The sequence below is a fragment of the Stegodyphus dumicola genome, chromosome 6, assembly GCF_044657685.1.
Source record: "Stegodyphus dumicola isolate Sdum_Otavi_A_Nest chromosome 6, ASM4465768v1".
Classification (NCBI taxonomy): Eukaryota; Metazoa; Arthropoda; class Arachnida; order Araneae; family Eresidae; genus Stegodyphus; species Stegodyphus dumicola.
The window spans coordinates 178,580,045-178,598,115 of record NC_140773.1 but is presented as its reverse complement, the minus strand read 5'-3'; positions in this window follow the sequence as shown (position 1 = coordinate 178,598,115).

Below are 18,071 nucleotides of genomic sequence, written 5' to 3'. Positions count from 1 at the left end.
TTTTAAAGTATTTGAATTTAATAATATTCTAATTGTTTTAAATGTTGGTATGATGGTTATTAATTCGATATTCAATTTCAGTAATATTTTAATCTAATTAAACGTTGGCACAATGTTTTTATAGCGGTGTTTTTATTCTCTTCTTTGCTATATGAAAGTAATAATAACCTTACTTTAGTATTTTATACTCATAGTAAATGTATTTATTTACACTTGCCTGCTATCTTAAAAAACGCCATTTTCAACAAAAAATTCATCCATTACTTTTAACGATATTTATCATTTTTTAAGTTTCGAATACTTTACTATACGTAAAAACAGCGTTTTTCAAGATGGCTGATGATTGTAAAAATCGCGCCAACAATTGCGCCAAGGTAAATCGCCAAAAATCCGTGCAACCGTCTACCAAAGTAGTACCGAAAATTCTAACTACATTCATTACCTCTAAAGTTATATTGCAGTATAGAACAAAATTTAAATTTTTAAAGTTGCCTTACCATTTTAGAAGTATTTCAGTCCCAAGTACGCTCGGAATTTACATTTCACAGATGCACTAAAACAATCGATTCATCAATTCTTGATGTAATCCATGCGCACCAGAAGCACTTCGAATCGAAACTATCACTCAATTCACTGTCAAACTCAGGAGAAAATTGCGGAACTTTAAAAATGGGTAAGTAGCTTCTTACGACGCTGTCCGTAACATTTATTCGGTAACAGGTGACTATTTATAAAGTGCTTATAATGTCAGTGACATCTCGTAAAATTACAGAAACATCGTACGTTCTTTTTTCATCAGACACTTTAGAAGTTGAATTCAATCGCATCCGGGTAAACCAGTGTGGATGTCTTGAATATAGGAAATGTTAAACATTGCTCTTACTCCAATAAGATTAATATTTATTTATATTTTTTAGCTATAGAATCACACAGACAAAAAATCAGTCATCGTTCTTTTTCTTCTCAATTATAGTCGATTAAAGCTTCATTTGAGCTTCTTTTATATTTATAACAATTTAATCGACTAAAATTAATTTATACTTTATTTTTTTTGCAAAATGGGAAACCTACTGAAACCAGAAAGATTTGATGTTGACCCTGCCTGTGTTGGAGCGGAATCTAAATGGAAACACTGGAAAAGAACTTTTTTAAATTTTCTCACACAAGTGAAGGAGGCAACTGAAGAAAGAAAACTACAGCTGTTATGCAATTTCGTATCTGCAAGTGTTTATCAATATATTAATAATTCACAATAATATGATAATGCAATTAATGTTCTGGATTCATTGTACATTGCTGAAAGAAATGAAATATTTGCTCGACACTGTTTAGCATCCAGATTTCAACAAACGGTTGAGTCTGTAAATGAATATTTACAAATATTAAAACATTTGAGCAAGGATTGTGAATTTAAGTCTGTTACTGCAGAAGAATATAAACATGAGTATATTAGAGATGCATTCATCCGAGGTTTGAAGAACCCACGCATTCGAGAACGGTTATTAGAAAATGCCAGTATTTCGTTAGAAAAAGCGGTACTATTCGGTTTCGAGGGCCGTAAAAAAATCGCCAAACTATTGTTGATGCCAATGCTGCCAAAAATAATTGCGGCAACCCTAATAATTGCTGCAAGAAAGGAAGTATAATAGTAAATAACTATCTAAGATAGATGTTTTAATTTAGATGACAGGTTAATTTCATATAATACTTTTTTATCATTATAATTTATATGAAAAAGACTAAACATTACTGAATGGAAGCATTATAAATAAAGCATTGTAAATAACTATTTCAAATCATTAAAATAATTTATATAAAAATTGCTAAACATAACCGAATGGATGCCTGCATCGCTATTTCGCTACCGACATATCGCTAAAACATAATTTCATCTCGTTGGTTGTTCAAACGTAATTTTCTATAATGAATGATGCCTTTTCTTTGAAAATATTCAGAATCGGAATTCAGAAGTGCGGAATCGCTCACTTATTTGTTTGCCACCTTGCTAATACAAGAGTAAAACAATTGGATTTTCGTCAATTTTATTTTACTTTTTAAATGAAAATAGGTCGATGTGTACATAGAAGTCAAGGGGGTGCGCAGTGCCATTTTTGTCCAATTCTGGGATTTTTTTTTAAGTGAAAATAGGTCGATGTGCACATGGATACCGAGTATGCAATCCTTAAAAACGCGTCAAGCAGTGAGTGATTCTGCACTTTACCCAAAATTCTATTGCCGACTTTTCACCACGGGCAATTTCCAAATTGTTAAATCCATAGGATATCAAAAAAGCATTTAAAAATTGAACTAGTATTTCAATGGCGTCTTAAGAAATATAGAACTATATAAACTTACGCAATCTGAAACCAGCGCGTACGCTAGATTTGTCGCGCTGTTAAATGGGCGCGTTTGCTAGATTTGGCGCTTTTGCGCATACATTTTCGCTGCAATTTTTTTACGGCCCCTAAAACAGAAGAGTACCGAAAAAGCTTATGATCAAGCTAGAGCCTTAGAACTTGCTGAACATAATTCTGCCTCATATTTGATATCTTCCTCAGCACCGGTAGCTGCTGTTGAACAGTGGGAGGACAAAAATGACAAAAGTGAACAATTGGCAGTAGTTGCTCCTATTCGATGCAGGAAATGTTTCTTTTGTGGCAGAGACCTTCATTTACGAAGTATTTGCCCAGCTAAGGATGCAATATGTCGAGGATGTCCTAAAAAGGGCCATTGTCAAAAGGTATGCAAATCCAAAGTTGTACGCAGTACTACTAATCCCACAGCGGTAGTTTATTCACTAGCATCAGCTTCAGTGCTTCCTCACTGTCTTGAAAGTTCAGTAACTAAATCCCAGTAAATGGAGTTCAGCTGAATGCCCTAATTGATACCGGTAGTTCACTAAGTGTTATAAATCAGTGTTTTGTAAAAAGATGTCGAATTAAAGTAAAACCATATTTTGGTAGAATAACCATGGCTAACTCTCAGATATTACAGCCTGTTCTTTAGTTAATATCAAATTGCAAACCAATGCATACACTAATGTAGAGGTATTAATTATGAAAAACCTCTGTTCAGACTTTCTTATCGGGCATGATTTATTAAAAGATCATTCTTCTGTTGAGATAGAACTTAAAGGTGACAGACCGCTTCTTAAAATTTGTTCATTAGCAACTGCTCTTGTAGCCCCTGTGTCATTGTTCTCCAATTTAACTCCTGATTGTAGACGTATTGTTACAAAGTCAAGACGCCAAACTGAAGAAGATAGAACATTCATACTACAGAAATATGTAGTAAATTACTTAAGGTGTAATTGAACCAAGTAATTCTCCTTGGCGGGCACAAGCTTTTGTTGTGAAAGGAGAACATCATAGACCCAGAATGGTAATAGATTATTCGCAGACTATAAACAAATTCACTATGCTCTTCCCAAAATTGAAGAGTTGATTTCACAAGTATTAAAATATAAAATATTTAGTACAATTGATCTCAGAAGTGCTTATCATCAGGTTCCTATCAAAGAATCAGAGAAACACTATACTGCGTTTGAAGCTTATGGTAAACTCTTTCAACAAATGGAGTTGCTTCTTTCCAAAGAACAATTGATGAAAGAATTTCAAATGAAGAATTATCAGGAACCTTTCCCTACCTTGATGATGTAACTATATGTGGCAAGAATGAAACTGAGCATAATAATAACTTGGAGAGGTTTATAGCTGCTGCTAAGAAGTATAACCTAACCCTGAATGAGGAAAAATGCATATTTTCCACGAAATCTGTAAAACTGTTAGGCTACTATATAGCTAATAATATAATAAAACCGGATCCTGATAGACTGAAACCGCTAATGGATTTACCGATTCCTAATGTAGGATCTCTACAGAGAGCACTGGGAATGATTGCTCATTATTGCCGTTGGATTCCCAATTTTTCTGAAAAGATTCGCTCTCTTTTAACTAAACCTTTTCCCCTTAGTAAAGATGCCGAGAAAGCCTTCAGTTTCCTTAAGAGAGATATATCCAAAGCTTCTTTAACTGCAATTGAGGATAATATACCATTCAGAGCTGAAACTGACGCTTCTGAATTTGCAATAGGAGCAACCCTGAGTAAAGCTGGTCGTCCTATAGCTTTTTTCTCAAGAACATTAAACTCTTCCGAACGAAAACATTCTTCTATTGAAAAAGAAGCATATGCTATTGTTGAATCTTTACGAAACTGGAGACGCTATCTAATTGGAAGACACTTCAAAGTTTTTACCGATCAAAGATCTGTGGCATTTATGTTTGATCAACAGCACTCCAGTAAAATAAAAAATGAGAAAATTATGCTTTGGCGGTTAGAACTTTCTTGTTTCAAATTTGATATTATATATCGCCCTGGAAATAAAAATGAAATTGCAGACACTTTATCAAGAATAAATGCAGCTATAAAACTGCAAATAGATCTAAAGGAACTAAATGACGAACTTTGTCATCCCGGAATTACTCGAATGTATCACTGGGTAAGATCTAAAAATTTGCCTTTCTCACTAGAAGAAATTAGAAGAACTGTTAATTCATCTGTATGCTGCAGTGAAGTAAAAACTCGTTTCTATAGATCTGAAGGATACTTAATTAAAGCAACTGCACCTTTTGAAAGACTAAATCTAGATTTCAAAGGTTCTTTGCCTACGGCTTCCAGAAACCGTTTCCTTCTTACTATTGTGGACGAGTTTTCAAGATTCCCTTTTGCAATACCTTGCCCTGATATGTCATCTGCTACTGTTATTGCTCACCTGAAAAATATTTTTTCAATTTTTGGGATGCCAGCCTTCATACATTCTGATAGAGAATCTTCATTTATGTCTCGTGAATTAAAATGCTTCTTCACTTGGTATAGCAACAAGTCGCACAACTGAATATAATCCTCAAGGAAATGGCCAAGTAGAGAGGTATAATGGAATCATATGGAAAACCATCCAGCTGGCATTAAAATCAAAGAACATGGCTATCGAACGTTGGGAAAGCGTTCTGCAACCTGTTTTGCATTCGATTCGGTCACTCTTATATACAGCAACAAATGCCACACCACACGAACGTATGTTCATCCATGCTAGAAGATCATATAATGGACGTTCTTTACCTATGTGGTTAACACAACCCGGAACAGTATTAATGAAGAACCATACACGCGGTAATAAATATGAGCCTATTGTGCAGGAAGTGCAGCTCATTAAAGCTAACCCAGATTACGCTTGCGTTAAACTTCCAGATGGTCGTGAAACCAACGTTTCAATACGATATTTAGCACCCAGAGGAGATACTCTCATGCATGCCCATGATATCGAGTTGGATGAAAACCAACTTTCAGATTCTTTTGCTCAACAGAAGGAAGGTATGGCCACTGAAGCTCCTGAACCCGTATCGAAAACTGTAAGAAGATCGACAGAAAAAGATCCCCAAGGCAGTGATTTACCGTACCCTAGCAGACAAGAGGATTTTGAAAATACTTCAAATGATAACTTGCATGAGAGTGAATCCTTGCGTCCGAAAAGGCAGAGACGTCAGCCTTCTTATTTGGCAGACTATGTAACTTATTTATAATCTTTGGGAGGGGTGAATGTGGTATAATATTTAATATTGTTGGCAGCACTAAAATTATACTACATTGAATGGCAACAGTCATTGTTAGTTTAAATATTGTTCTTACAATGTAACAATTGTTTTATGTGCAATTTTAGTCGATAAAAGCTTCATTTGAGCTTCTCTTATATTTATAACATCACTTGAATTGTTATCACTTGAACTTTTGTTGCGTAAAATGAAAACTCTTTACAAGTTGAAATCCAATAGTCATTAGAAGTCATTAGAAGTGCTTGCGCGAAACAATTTAATAGATTTGACTCTTACTTCGACAGTCTTGATATTAATTAAAATGAAAGGGTTCAGGAGAAATTTTCGGAACTTTTGTTTAGAAGAAAAACAGAATAAGACGTTTAATTTATAAGAATAAACACGCTGTGATGTCTTCTATATTTAAGTCACAAAACTGTGTACAAAATTACACTACTTTATTTTAGACTACTTGCGTACAAGTGGTAAATTATTCTAATCGGTTAAGTGCATTGATGTTATTTGATTCGGGTTCGCAAAAATCATTTATTAGGAAAGCCTTATCGAAAACTTTAAAAGTGCAACCCTCAAAGAAAGAAATGCTTTACTTCATACTTTTGCGAAAAGTAACCCTTATGAGAAGGATTTTGAAGTCGTTAATATCATTGTTAGAAGTAAATAACCCCTTTATTCTAGCATAACTATTCAAGCTTTAGTGGCTGATGAAATCAGCGGAGTTTAGATAATATTCGAATATCAAACCTGAATTATTACAAAATTTTATTCCAAATGGCTATGAAATTTCGGAATCATTACGAGATAACAGATCCTTCCAGATATTATTCGACGGTAATCGGGGAAGTTAAAAAAATAAATAAAAACTTATATATTTAGCAGACATTATTCAGCGATATAAGCATGGGGCAGATTCCAAATAATCGTCTGCATGATTCTACATCCTGTTTGAAGATTGGATGTACTTCGGTAGAAAATGATTTGAAATGTTTATGGACTTCTGAAGCATGTTTGCTTGAACATGAGAAAGTTAAAATCTCGGATAGTATTACAGAATTCAAAACGCAATTACGGTTTATAAATAGAAGGTATGATTCACCACTTTTATGGAAGTCGGAGACTTTACGAGAAAAATCTGTTAGTAATTTAGAAATCGCGACAAAATGATTTGCTGCATTAGAAAAGAGGTTTCAGGGTGATGAGTTATTATTTGAGAGATATAATGCAATTATGAAGGGATTACTGAAATATGCAACAATAGTAGTTTTACTGGGTGTGTAATGCCTCATAGAGAAGTTTTCAGGGAAGATTCTTCTAGTACTAAAACTAGGGTAGTTTATGATGCCAGTAGTAAACAATGAAGTTGCAATAGTTTTAATGAATGTCTTCCTCCCGGAAAGAATTTAAATGCTAATCTTGTAGATAATATTTTGAAGTTTAGAAAACACCAAATTGGAGCCATTTCTTCAAATTCAAGTCACGGGAGATGACCGAAATTATTTATGTTTTCTGTATTATAAAAATGTGCGACAAAACCGAGATCATAACCATGTATCATTTTAATAGATATTGTTTTGGCGTTACTTGTTCTCCTTACATTTTGGTTGAAACAATTAAAACTCATATTAATGCTTACAAGAATACGCAGCCTGTCACATATAAAATGTTTAGTAGTTCGATTTATGTGAATGGTCTTTTTCATGGAAGTTCCAAGGTTCAGGAAGCTTATGAGTTATCGTTATCTTGTGATGCTTTTTTTTATTTTAAAGGACGCAAACATGAATATGAGAAAATTTGACACTAATTCTAAAGAAATGAAAGATTTTTGAAAGAATTCTAATTCATTTATCGAAACAAATGAAATTCTAATTCACATTTAAAAGTATGAGGACTCGGAATAATATTGGAGATACAGTAAGTCTAGATTTAAAGTCATTGTTTTCCACGTAGGATGTTAATAAATGTACTAAGCGAAACGTACTTCGCACAGTTGCAAAAATCTTTGATCCATCTGGACTTATCTCTCCGTCTTTAGTTCGAATGAAGTGCTTTTTACAAGAGTTGTTTACAAGTTGTTTTGTACTTTTTACAAAAGTTTGGCGTAGAATGGGATGAGGAGTTATCAATAGAAATTAAAGAAAATTGGCAAGCTTAGTGTAGTAAAATTAAAGAACTTCAAAAATTTAAGATTCCTCGGCAATTATTTTTTGGCACAAATCGGAAAGGAGAAGATTTATAGATTCATATATTCTACGATACTTCATTGAAAGCTTTTGGAGCAGTGGCATACTTTAGATACAAGGCATCACACGATACTTTTAAAACTAGCTTCATAATTTCTAAGTCACGAGTTGCGGCAACTAATAAGGTGGCATTGTCCGACTAGAATTAATGGGTGCAGTAATTGTAACAAGATTAGCCAAATATTGTAAAGATCTTTTTAAAAATGTAGGAAAGATTATTCTGTGGAGTGATTCAACAATTGTGGTACACAGAATAAAAGGCATGGCATCTAAGTGGAAGCAATTTGCTTCAAATAGCGGATTAGAAATTCAAAAAACTACAAATCTCAGTGCATGGAGACACTGCATAGGTAAAGATAATCCTGCAGGCTTGTTAACAAGAGAATTAACTAGTAAAAATTTACGAACTTCAAAAAAATAAATAAATGGTGGCATGGATCAAAATGGTTACTATACCCGGAAAATACTTGACCACACTCGGAGAGATTTGAATATGATTCATTTTATAATAAGCTCCAAAGTTAGTTACCAAACAGATAATTGATATTGTTGCGGGCGTACGGGTTCGTAACAGATTGAATGCACATTTCCGATAATAGGTTAATAAAATTTATTTTTATCAAAAGAAATATTACAGAACTCTGGAATTTTCCTCGGAAATATTCACAGTATTTCCGCGGTAATATTCACAGTATTTCCGCGGCAATATTCACAGTATTAACTATTTATAAGTTTTCACAGTATAGTCAGAAGTTGCACTTCAAACTACTTAGAACGTTAAACACAACGCAATGCAAAGTACATCTACAGAGAAAGCCAACTCAAATTTGTCTCAGTTTACGCGGAACTACAACTCGCAACAACAATAATTAAGCAACTGAGGGCAGATGCTCTCTCTCCGGGGTTTTATAGTTTTCAACCGGCCGCCGAGATATTTCAAAAGGCTTTTTGCTTCTCGAAATTACTTGAAAGCAATATGAGGGTGAAATCACGGTTACAGCTAACATAGCTGTCAATTACATTTATTCAATTTCATTACATATTACGGTGATACAGGGACCGGGAAAAATGTTGCAAAATCTGGCGACTCTTAGCGGTTTCCCGCCTAATTTGGCGACAAAGTAAGTCGCCAAAACTGATATCTCACCAAATTACCGAGATTCCATTTACTCAATGTTAAATACACTTGCCCTTGTATTTCTGGGGTAGTTTCTCTTAAAATTTGTCTTGCGTTACATCACACAGAAAAATAAAACATACTTATAATTTTTCTAAAATTACCCATTTAAGTAAAAATTCGTAACATTGCCTCTTCCCAGGGACTGCACGTCCTGGGCAGTACAATCCCTGGACGGGCAGCCGTACTTGCAACTAAGGAAAATCAGTGCAGTAAGTAAACATTACAATATAATGACAAACAACATAAACAAAAATTGAAATAAGTAACTTAATTAAGACACAATAACACGCCGAATAAATACTAATTCAGAAGTCAAACAACAAAAAATCAGCGTTATACCTACAAAATTTTCACAGGACTAGTTTCGATGGTTTTACCGAACCATCATCTTCAGCTGCAAAACCGCAAATGAACAAGATAGGAAATAATGATTAGATAAGATAAGAAAGCCTGGACAAGAATAAGCAAGTGGCACCATCTGTTGGCGAAACCAGAACTAAAACATAATTTCTCTAAAAGCCGAAGGCAAATTTGGATTGGAATTAGGATCGTTAACTAGAACAGAAAGATTTTTATGAATGTGAAATGCCTCTAGAAAATCCAGTTCTCCAATGGAAGATGTTTTTTGAATAATTTTGGCAGCAGAAAAATTGAAAGTGTGATTTTCGGACCAACAATGTTGAGCAACAGAAGACTTCTGTGTTTCCTTTTTTCTAACATATGCCTCATGTTCTTTGACGCGAAATTTTAAGGCTCTCTTAGTTTAGCCAATGTAAATTAAACCACACTGGCAAGGAATCCTATAAATACCCCAGGAATTCATGTCCGGAATGGGGTCCTTGAGTATAGAAGTTGGAATTTTATTGATGGGAGAATAAACAACCCGAAAGTTAAATTTCTGCAAAATATGTGCAACTTTATAGCTAATTGATGGAAAGAAGGGAAACTTTATAGCTAATTGATGGAAAGAAGGATTTTATTCCTATGTTTTCCGTGCTCTTCAAGTTTGCTCCTCCAAGTTAGCCCTTGATGAAGAACTAAATTATTTAAAAGCAATAGCTATTGACAGGGGCTTTTCACCCAACATTATTAATCAAGCAGTTAAAAAATTCTCATCTGAACACACTAAAAGCCACACTCTTATTTTAGGAGATTATAAAAATTCTGTTGTCATTCCCTTCTTTCCATCAATTAGCTATAAAGTTGCACATATTTTGCAGAAATTTAACTTTCGGGTTGTTTATTCTCCCATCAATAAAATTCCAACTTCTGTACTCAAGGACCCCATTCCGGACATGAATTCCTGGGGTATTTATAGGATTCCTTGCCAGTGTGGTTTAATTTACATTGGCCAAACTAAGAGAGCCTTAAAATTTCGCGTCAAAGAACATGAGGCATATGTTAGAAAAAAGGAAACACAGAAGTCTTCTGTTGCTCAACATTGTTGGTCCGAAAATCACACTTTCAATTTTTCTGCTGCCAAAATTATTCAAAAAACATCTTCCATTGGAGAACTGGATTTTCTAGAGGCATTTCACATTCATAAAAATCTTTCTGTTCTAGTTAACGATCCTAATTCCAATCCAAATTTGCCTTCGGCTTTTAGAGAAATTATGTTTTAGTTCTGGTTTCGCCAACAGATGGTGCCACTTGCTTATTCTTGTCCAGGCTTTCTTATCTTATCTAATCATTATTTCCTATCTTGTTCATTTGCGGTTTTGCAGCTGAAGATGATGGTTCGGTAAAACCATCGAAACTAGTCCTGTGAAAATTTTGTAGGTATAACGCTGATTTTTTTTTGTTTGACTTCTGAATAAGTAACTTAAATTAAATACTGAGTCAATAAATGAGTGCACAAATTGTTTACCAATTTAGAAACATTTAGGACCATGATCTTATATATTTACATTATATGCACTATATACTATGGCCATATTAAGGAGCTAACCTGTCGTAATGAACGACGTTAGGCTTAGAATTCGGAGACTTGTGTATTCGAACAACGACGTCGTTCAGCCTCTTTAGGAATCTATAAGGACCATCCCAAGGTGACTGTAATTTAGGAGGGAGTACTTTCCGACAAATCGGATTCCACAACCGTACTTTCTGCCCTTTCAAGAATCTGAAGTCCGCATAGATTTACTTTGCAATATTTCATCTAAATATATTAATCTAAGGTAGATTCATCTAATGAAATGCAAATTTAATACAAATACTTTTGGATTATTAAATTTAATTAGAACTAAAAATACGTGCTAAATTATTGTTTAAATTTTTTAACATAATTAATACTTAAAATATAATTTTATAAATATTATAGCAAAATATTAAAAAATTAAACTTATCTATAAAATAAGTTATTAAGTTATGCATTTTATATATTTTAAAAAATCGTATTTCCGAAACCAATTCAAAATCATATGTTAGCAATTATTTCACTTCTGAAATATGACTTTATTATTTTTGAAGTAAGGACGAATTTATTTGAATTACTATGGTGACATAATATGAAGCATTTTACTGCATACAGTGCAAAAAGTACAATTTTCGCGAAAATATAATTGTGCGTAAAGATGTATTCACGGATAAAAATGGAGTGATTTTAAGAATTCCGAGAAAACCTCCAATGTTAAAAAAACGATGCATATCCATGCATATTTAACGGCTGTCCAATATATATAACAGAAAACTCACCGACAGTCAGGAGAAGCAGAACGGAAAAAGTAATGGAAAAAGAGAAAGAAATATTAACACTTTTCATGGAAAACGACAAAATTAATGGATTTGATAAATGACTAATAAATGTTGACATAAAAATTAGAGAAACTGTGAACAAAAATACTAAATTTATTAACTATAAAAATTCTGATGAAGTGTTTGTTATGTTTTTACGTTATTGTCCATCTTCATGCATTCAAAAATTCTTGGTTTAATCCTCTACGGTACACTCGGGATTTGGCGACATTGACATTACAAATGTTTTAGCGAGCCCAATAAATATTTTTTTGTAAATATAATCTTGTGAACATTGTTCGTAATTCTATTGGTTGAAATAATTCTTCTACGCCTTTTGATAAAGATTCTATTAAATTATCAGAAGAACCATCGAAAGGTTTGATGCAATCGTATAAATCGCTGAAAGTTACAGTGCATTGCTCTTCAACCGATGACATTCCATGCACATTATTTACTGGATGCTTATATAAACGAACATCTCGAGGTTTGCGCGCTTTGGCTAGCTGCCAAATTCGAACAAGTTGTTAACTGTGCAAATAGTTGAGACTTCAGCAGTTCTTTCAAGGTAATTTGGTAAATATGCCATCTGTAAGGCATTTTTACCAAATTGAAAAGAATGACTTCATATTTGAAATTGAATCAAGCAATGACTGATACTATAAATAATATTGCTTATATTAAAAGTAAATGTAATGCACTGTCAATCAAAGAACGCACTATGAATCTTCTCATTGTTCTGTCCTTATCTACTTACTTCAAATGCCTTCAGAGAGTGAAGTTGCATTGCTGTGAGCTCCTGTTTGAAGTCCTCTCCTGTTTGTTGCATTGCTGCGAACCTCTGAATTTGAGGAGAAAGCATCGTGGGAATGCCGAATTTGTGCTTATTTTGTTTGTGAATATCTGCTCTACAAGAAGACACCAAAATTTTGGATACATTGTTTAGAAAATATCGGATGCAACGTGCTATAATGCTAATCGTCCATAGAGTGAAATAGTGTTTTGTTTTGGTGTTTAATGTGTTTCTGGTGATTAAAAAGTTATATGGTAGTGTTCTCCAATCTTCAGTGGTTCCAGCGTGCAATATTTGGATACCCTGATTAGCGTTGTGCTTCGGTTATAACGTCCTAAAAGCTATATCGTATATCATTCATATTAATAGATTATCGTGTTCATAGTGAAAGGTTGGTGCTTAGAATTAATTCATATAAAAACAAAAGTAGCATACAACGGTAAGGCACTTTCTGGTTTTGCTGAAAATGCAATCAATACAGAAGCAATAACAATTCAAGCTGTTATGATATGTTCATTACTTTCAAAATACAAAGAAATTATTCGATTTGTACCAGTACTTAATATGACTGCTGAAGATTAATTAGATATATGTAATAACAAGAAGCAATACATTAAAATTAATAATAATGCACATTCAGTAGTATGTTGCCTTTTGTATAGTATGCAGAAATGGTTAATATTTCTAAACAATGTATGAATGATTATGGTAATCTGCCATTATCCTAAAATGCAGAAATTAAAAATGGGTATATACATCCGCATATGATCGAAACAATAGTGTTAAAGAAACATTAGCATTACTATGAAATATTGTAATCTATAATTATGTGATATTTAACTGTGTAATATTAAAAAACACTAAATATTTTTTTATTGATTGCAAATTGCAGTTTTATTACTTTTCGTTTAGTATCTATTCTTCCAAACACTGTGTAATTCGCATTTTTTTTTATATTCCCGTTATGTATGTTTATTATATTATCTCAATAATGTTGGAAATTAGGTTTTATTTTTTATTAAATTAAAGTATATTCTATTTTCTTCGCTTACTTTTTATGGGCTTGTGATAACAAAGAAATTCATAATAAATAGACACAAAGTGTTTCATCGTGCGCTCTTTAGCTTACTATCGTATACTATATTATTTCAATTAATTCTGTACTGTAACAAAAGGAAAGTTACTTATTATAAAAAGTGCATGAAATAATCATTGTAATCTACCACTATTCTAAAATGTAGAAACTAAAAATAGGTAAATACACTTACATATGATCGAAAGAAATGGTGTTAAGAAACGTCAGTATTACTAGTAAATACTGCAGTCCATAATTATTGCACTTTTAATTGCTTACTATTTACAAAACACAAATAATATTTTATTGATTGGAAATTTTAGTTCTGTTATCTTCATACTTTCAAACACTGCTAGTTCATGTCTTTTCTTAAATAGTGCTTCGTGTATGTTGTTTGTTAGGTTATTATTCTATTTTAGACATGAATATGGGAAGTTTTTTTCGTTATTAGATTTATGTATATTTTTGTATGAAATATATTTTATTACATTTATTAACCCTTTAACTGCTTAAGACCTGTTTAAACATTTCCAGAGATCGCTCTAAAAGTGCTTAAGACGCGTATACACGGAACTGAAATTCTGGAAAAATGATTAAGACGTGTATACACAAAGGCAAGATTTCCAATAAATGCTTAAGACGTGTTGAGATGCTGAGCGAGATCTTCCTCCCCACCCCTGCATTTCCGCAGGCGGCTGTCATTAGCAAAAAGCTCTTAATAGGGTGTGAAATCTGTTTGAATAGCGCACTTTACGGAAGAGTCTTCTGAGTGAAGCCTTATCCTAAGACAACAAGGATATTATTCTGCAAGCTTATTGAATGGAGATAAATGGTTTTACAACTTCCATACTTTATAGTAATGGAAGTCCAAAGGAAAAATTCAGAAATGCAATGAAAAATGCATTTTTAATAAATCATATAATATATAATAGACTATGTATTCATACTTCGTATTAAAAGCTGATTACAGTTTCTGATTTATCAAAAAGATATAATGTCAAAATTAACTTTTTGTTTGCCTTCATATTTCAAGTGGAGTTTTTAATGGTATTTTCTTTCTGCTTTCTAAAATGACAACACTGTTTTGAGCATGCCTGAATTTCGCAATTTGTATGTGGGACTGACTACTTACTATAAACGCAAACATAAGTAAAAAATTCTAAAATGTAGAAATTAAAATATTCTACTCAAGAAATTAAATTGAGTAAATGAATATGCCGAAAGAATTTATGGAGACCAATAATTTGTTTAAATAATTTATTAAAATCTGGAATACAACAAAATTTTAAAATCCGCATGGGGAGGGGAAATCTCCACCGTTTCTTGGAACTTTTTTTAGAAAGAAATCTATTAGTCTTTTGTTCATATATTAATGGAATATAAATGAAATGAAACAATAAGAGCGTAAAAGTGTTAGATATTTTGCGCAAAAACACTGCAATTGAAAAGATATTTTATTATCAGAAAAAAAAAATTATTTTCTTTCCAGATGCCAGTGCTGATAGCAATAAATTGAGTGAAAGTTTTTCTTTATATTGAAAACTTATTTAATACATTAATTCGACATTACTTAATAACTGTATTTACGCAATTATTTTGCGAAGACTTTTGAGATAAATGCTAATAAACGCCATGAGCGGTTGAATGGCTAAGTCGCTGAACACTGGTAGTTTGAGCAGGTTCAGGTAGTCCAGGTATTATCGAGTACATGGGAGGGCATTACTCATTTTTTGCGTCTCCCGTTTTAAAAATCTTAATGACTCTACAGTGGTACCCTAACTAAAAGGTGGTGGATAATGATTCTTCACCACCAGGATTTGGCGACTAATTTCCTATTCGCCCTTTAAAAGGGGGGTTATAAAAAGTATTTTCTCCCTCCTTTCTGCATGCCTTCGTGGTGTAACTAGGCGCGAATTCCAGAGGTCCAGGTTCGAGTTCCGGCAAGGGCATTGCTCATTTTTCGAGTCTTCTGTCTCAAAAATCCTACTGACTGTAGATACTTACTCTTGTAAGGTAGTCTTGCATACGTCGCATAATTAAAACGGATCTGCGAGACGGATTTCAATAAATGTATGTACTTACTGCTTTCATTAAAAGCAAGAATCCACCCCAAATTATCAAAATAATCTTCCATATTAATGCACATTTTTGTTTTAGGTATATTTTATTAAGAAAGAAGTTTCTCGTCTTAGCGGGATAAAAAGGCATTGAATACTATATAAAGTAATCCCTCTTTACTCAGTTATTGTGAAAAAAAAAAAAAACAAAAAAAAAAAAAAAAAAACGGACCATTTTTTTCAATGGATGAAGAAATAATTAATTTATAGTTATCATATAGGTAAGTGTTGAATAACCCCCGAAAATTTTCACAACGAACTAAACATACCTGAATTATTAATGACCAACTTAACCTAACAACAAAGACATAAGAAACAAGTATTTAGTAAAATGCCCGATCAAGAATAAAAGATGCAGGTGATGTGAAGATTCTAAAATGAAATTTCCAGAAATAAAGAAAATCGATTTAATTCCCAACAGCGGCCTACAGGTGCACAAGTGGATACGACAGCTGGGCACTATTTGTTTAGTCTGGATCGAATTTCGAGATTGACTACATGGCATTTTCATTGCTTTTTTCTCGAGTATAACATGAACCAGTTCAAATACCTGAAGACTTTGATAAAGTCATCTCTTCCTTCAGGCAAATATCTCTCACATTCTTTGCCACAATCAGTTAAAACTAAGAATTTCGCTAGCATATATTTTGCTTGCAAGTTATTTGTTCACATTTGTTGTTATTAGACCTGAAAGGAAGTATATTTTTTTTTTAACTGAACGATTAAAATCCTGTATTATAAAAACAAAATTTGTAGACATGAATGTGCTTAAAAAAATTGATGGACGAGTAAAGAATCTGAAAGCTGGTGAGAATTGCGACTGCATGAAATATAAGATATTTCTTTTAGCTTTCACGCGTACTCAGGAAGAGCTGCTTCTTAGGGCGTTGCGATTCAGTAAAAGCATAAGATTTTTATTTAATTTTTCATATTTAATCAGTTTACTATTGATTAACCAATGGAGAGATTTAAAGTTAATAAAAGCACTTTTTAATAATTTAAATTTTCATTTAACTTTTTCAACAATGTAGGTATAAATTAAAATTATATCTAGTTGATAAATTTTACGACTTTTTTTCAAAGGCAGTTCTAGCCCTGTCTCTTTAAATCTAAACTCGCCTAATGAGTTCCCCGCTCCCTTCGCTCCCCAGACCCGAATCACTTGCGACTTGAATGACCGTTCGTGAGTGATTCCTTTCTCGTATTGTTAAAACTGCAAGGTCATTGATCAAGGAAGTATGGAATCTTTTCAAAATTCACGATGTAACTCTTTTATGATCAAAATTTATCCTGGCCCTTTATTCGATCTAAAAATTACTAAATTAATTAAGTCCTTCAATGTTTTTATCTTTTTCATTGTGGAAGGTAGTTATCCTTTTGTTATTTTGACAATTCGACACTAAATTTTATCTCTTTGCCGACCCCTCTTTTTGATAATGATTATCTAATCTTTGATGATGTGGGGATGAAGGCATGAAGCCTATGAGCATTGTAATTGAACCTTTAATTGATCCAGCTCTCAGTAATATATATTATTCTATTCTTATAAACAATTACTTTAAACAGTCGAAAGTGCACCTCTTTATTTTATAACCTTTACCGCGATACCCTTATTTTTTCCATCTCATTTCAGATAGTATTTGAAGCCAGTCTTCCTTCTTGTGCTTTTCACGAAACGAAACGCAATAAATGTAAATCGAGTGGAAGAAAAATTTAGGATAAACGAACCACCTGTATAGCTCACATTCCCATGGTTGCGAGGCAAGTCAGACGGTGAAAAATGATCCTGAAATTCCTGTTTTGAAGTAACAGAGCACAACAACGCCTGATTTATTGTTGGCTTATAGGAGGAGCCACCTGGAGCGCTAAAATTAACGAGATGCGATACGTATTAAAAGCTATTCAAATAAGTTGTTTTTCTAATGTTAAAAATATATTAATAGCTACAAAAACAGTTCTACCTGGAACACAGAAATTTATTCGTCTGGAACTATATAATTACTTAAAATATCTTAGACTGAGGGAAATTCTGGCATTTCCTGAATGATGCCACTCCATCTTCTGCTTTAAATTTCTAAACTACAGTTATAAAGATTAGATAGCTATGCCATTTGTCATAACTTTTAAATTTACTGAGGAGGAAAAGAAAAGGCACATTGAGGTAGAACAGGGAACAGACCACTGTAAATGTATCATCGAGAGCAATTATTACCTTAAGACATGTAGAATAAATTTAAGAATTTTGAAGGTATCTACCTCTAAAAATGGTCTCGCTATGTGAACTATAAATGTTTTTAGAAACTGATTTATTAAAAAATGTTCAAAAT